Genomic DNA, 4113 nt, shown 5'->3' with positions numbered 1-4113 from the left:
AATTCCCGCCTCGGCGGGTCTTGAGCTCAATTTCCTCAGACCTGATAATTCTCGCCGGTACCTATTCTAATCATGGGTCCCACTCTGCAACTCTGGGCAATAGCTTGCTTAATCTCCACAACGGCCTCAACACCGCTTGGATGCCTGGCTTCACCTTGGGGGAGCCCAGGAGTGGACATTTCACAGGGAAAAGCCAGGAAGGGTTCCACAGCGGTATGCGTACAAGCGCAGAAGAGACCCCATGTGGGGTGATTCGGGTGCTATACAAGTACTACAATATTTACATTTATAATTAAACTATTGGCATTTATTTGGAATTCTAAAGTCTAGCTTTTGAAAAAAATAGCATGTCTGCTCAACGTTTATGGCATCCTGCCTGCTTCTTCCGTTCTCCAAGCTATCCTGTCTTCACCCGCCCTTGTCCAAACCGTCACTAAGGATACATGTACACAATGTAATTTAAAACTGAAGAGAGAAAAAGATCTATCTATCTACCTATCTGTTTGTGTGTGTGTGTGTGTGTGAGCTGCAACTTGTGACACACATACACGTATAAATCAATGAAAAGCAGCCAACCAATTGTAACGTTAACTGTTTTCAGTTCGAATGGTTTCTTTAGATATGTTAAAATAATTCTGCCATTCATCTTCTGTGATCTTAGGTTTTTCCGAACTTGGCAGCTTGTAATAGGAAGTTGAACAAAGATGGCGAAGAGGGGCTTTCGGTGGCATTTGCATTTTAATGGCATCTATTTCTATGCCCTTCTGAGCTATTCTGCATAGAGATGAGATGGTCTTTCAGGCGCCTCTGCTGTATTTGCACGGGGTAAAACAGCCTTAATGATGTTTTTTTTTTTTTGAGAGGCGCTCCCTGCCATTGTTGAAGCCGCCGTGTGGGGGCTGCTAAGTGTATGGGGGTGGGGGATCAGCGGACACAATTTATGGGGCCTCATTTATGAAAAGTGACGCATCGCTGCGTGAAAACAGCGATGCGTCACTTTTCATTGCGCCCTCCTTGTGACACCAATGATGCGTCATATTTACAGTATGACGCATCATTGCGCAAGGAGTTACAGATACGTCAGTATTTCTGACGTATCTGTATGGCGCAAAAGTGACGCATTGCTGGAGTGTGTCACAAAAGTGACGCAACTCCAGCAATGCGTCCTTTCACATGGGGCAAGCCCCATGTGAAAGGGCCTGCGTCAGTCTTACGCCTGCTGTGAGGCAGGTGTAAGATATTGACGCATTTGTGTCCTAGAAGTGGCGCAGTGAAATCTTATAGATTTCACTGCGTCACTTCTATGACCATTTCTTGCATCGGAACTCCACTCCTGCATACATTATAATTAGCGCAGGTATAATGTGGCGCATGGGTTTACAAAGTGACACATCTACCTAGATGCGTCACTTTGTAAATATGGCGCAACAAGGCGCATTTTTTACGCTACTGGTGCATCACAAAAAGCGACACACCGGTGGTGTAAAAGTGATACACAGCCTCATAAATGAGGACCATGGTGTCTAAAGCCATCCTTTCCTGAGACACAGCCCGGAGACAGAGGATGTTTATTTCAAGGAAGTCTCCGTCCTTCGCGTCAGGGCAGCATTTGGTAAAACAAAGTGCAAATGTTATGAAGCATTTACATATTCCAAAGCATTTAATCCATTGTGAAAGCCTCTCATTGCAGGCAGGCGGAATGTTTGTCTACTGCGTGTATTTTTGGCATCAACAGATGCAGGGAGGATGACGCTCAGTGAAAGGGTGCAGTGGGACCCATGGTGACGTGGTTGTTAAGTAATGAAGCATGGATAGTTAAAAACACGCGCAATAACAAAACGTCAACAATGCGCATATAGTAGTTGCTGCAACAAAATGTACAAAACCGGTAGAAGAGACCGCTCTGAGTGCTGTCTCCATGTTCCACATTTGTGGCTGCTGCTATAAGTGGCATCTACAGACGCGAGTTGAACAGAAGAAAAGAAAAGTTTGTGGTCGCCATTAAGAAAGTTAAAGCGGATCACTGACATAATATCGACTACAAAAATATAGGCATTTAAAATATCGACTACAAAATATCGACTACAAAAATATCGAAGTCCTATCTACAAACAGGTAAGTACGAAAATATCGAATCAAAAATATCGTTTAAAAATATGTACTTTGTAAAAATATCGAATTTATTAGAATTAATGTAAAATTAAAAAAATATTAATATTAAATAACTAAAATATACTTAAAAATACTTAACCTTAACATTATTAAATACTTAATTTAAGTTATAAAAAAAAATATATATATATTTCTTAAAACATATAAATATATTAACATAATATTATAAAAAAATATACAATATTATTACCGTAGCATAGCAAGAGTGATAAACTTACTATTCCCACTCCAATGAGTGCAACAGTAGGGAAAGCGTTGGATAGCGTAGCGGTAAAAATTACTATTCCGGCTCCAAAGAGTTCAACAGTAGGGAAAGCATTAGATAGCGTAGGGGTAAAAATTACTATTCCCACTCCAAAGAGTGCAACAGTAGGGAAAGCGTTGGATAGCGTAGGGGTAAAAATTATTATTCCCACTCCAGTGAGTGCAACAGTAGAGAAAGTGTTGGATAGCGTAGGGGTAAAAATTACTATTCCCACTCCAGTGAGTGCAACAGTAGGAAGAGCGTTGGATAGCGTAGGGGTAAAAATTACTATTCCCACTCCAAAGAGTGCAACAGTAGGGAAAGCGTTGGATAGCGTAGGGGTAAAAATTACTATTCCCACTCCAGTGAGTGCAACAGTAGGGAAAGCGTTGGATAGCGAAGGGGTAAAAATTACTATTCCCACTCCAGTGGATGCAACAGTAGGGAAAGCGTTGGATAGCGTAGGGGTTAAAATTACTATTCCCACTCCAAAGAGTGCAACAGTAGGGAAAGAGTTGGATAGCATAGAGGTAAAAATTACTATTCCCACTCCAGTGGGTGCAACAGTAGGGAAAGCATTGGATAGCATAGGGGTAAAAATTACTATTCCCACTCCAGTGAGTGCAACAGTAGGGAAAGCATTGGATAGCGTAGAGGTAATAATTACTATTCCCACTCCAGTGAGTGCAACAGTAGGGAAAGCATTGGATAGCGTCGGGGTAGAAATTACTATTCCCACTCCAAAGAGTGCAACAGTAGGGAAAGAGTTGGATAGCGTAGGGGTTAAAATTACTATTCCCACTCCAAAGAGTGCAACAGTAGTGAAAGCATTGGATAGTGTAGGGGTTAAAATTACTATTCCCACTCCAAAGAGTGCAACAGTAGGGAAAGCGTTGGATAGCGTAGGGGTAAAAATGATTATTCCCACTCCAGTGAGTGCAACAGTAGAGAAAGTGTTGGATAGCGTAGGGGTAAAAATTACTATTCCCACTCCAGTGAGTGCAACAGTAGGAAGAGCGTTGGATAGCGTAGGGGTAAAAATTACTATTCCCACTCCAAAGAGTGCAACAGTAGGGAAAGCGTTGGATAGCGTAGGGGTAAAAATTACTATTCCCACTCCAGTGAGTGCAACAGTAGGGAAAGCGTTGGATAGCGAAGGGGTAAAAATTACTATTCCCACTCCAGTGGATGCAACAGTAGGGAAAGCGTTGGATAGCGTAGGGGTTAAAATTACTATTCCCACTCCAAAGAGTGCAACAGTAGGGAAAGAGTTGGATAGCATAGAGGTAAAAATTACTATTCCCACTCCAGTGGGTGCAACAGTAGGGAAAGCATTGGATAGCATAGGGGTAAAAATTACTATTCCCACTCCAGTGAGTGCAACAGTAGGGAAAGCATTGGATAGCGTAGAGGTAATAATTACTATTCCCACTCCAGTGAGTGCAACAGTAGGGAAAGCGTTGGATAGCGTCGGGGTAGAAATTACTATTCCCACTCCAAAGAGTGCAACAGTAGGGAAAGCGTTGGATAGCGTAGGGGTTAAAATTACTATTCACACTCCAAAGAGTGCAACAGTAGTGAAAGCATTGGATAGTGTAGGGGTTAAAATTACTATTCCCACTCCAAAGAGTGCAACAGTAGGGAAAGCGTTGGATAGCGTAGGGGTAAAAATTATTTTTCCCACTCCAGAGAGTGCA

This window comes from Lissotriton helveticus, chromosome 6 (assembly GCF_964261635.1).
Source record: "Lissotriton helveticus chromosome 6, aLisHel1.1, whole genome shotgun sequence".
Classification (NCBI taxonomy): Eukaryota; Metazoa; Chordata; class Amphibia; order Caudata; family Salamandridae; genus Lissotriton; species Lissotriton helveticus.
This window is presented reverse-complemented; position numbering follows the sequence as displayed.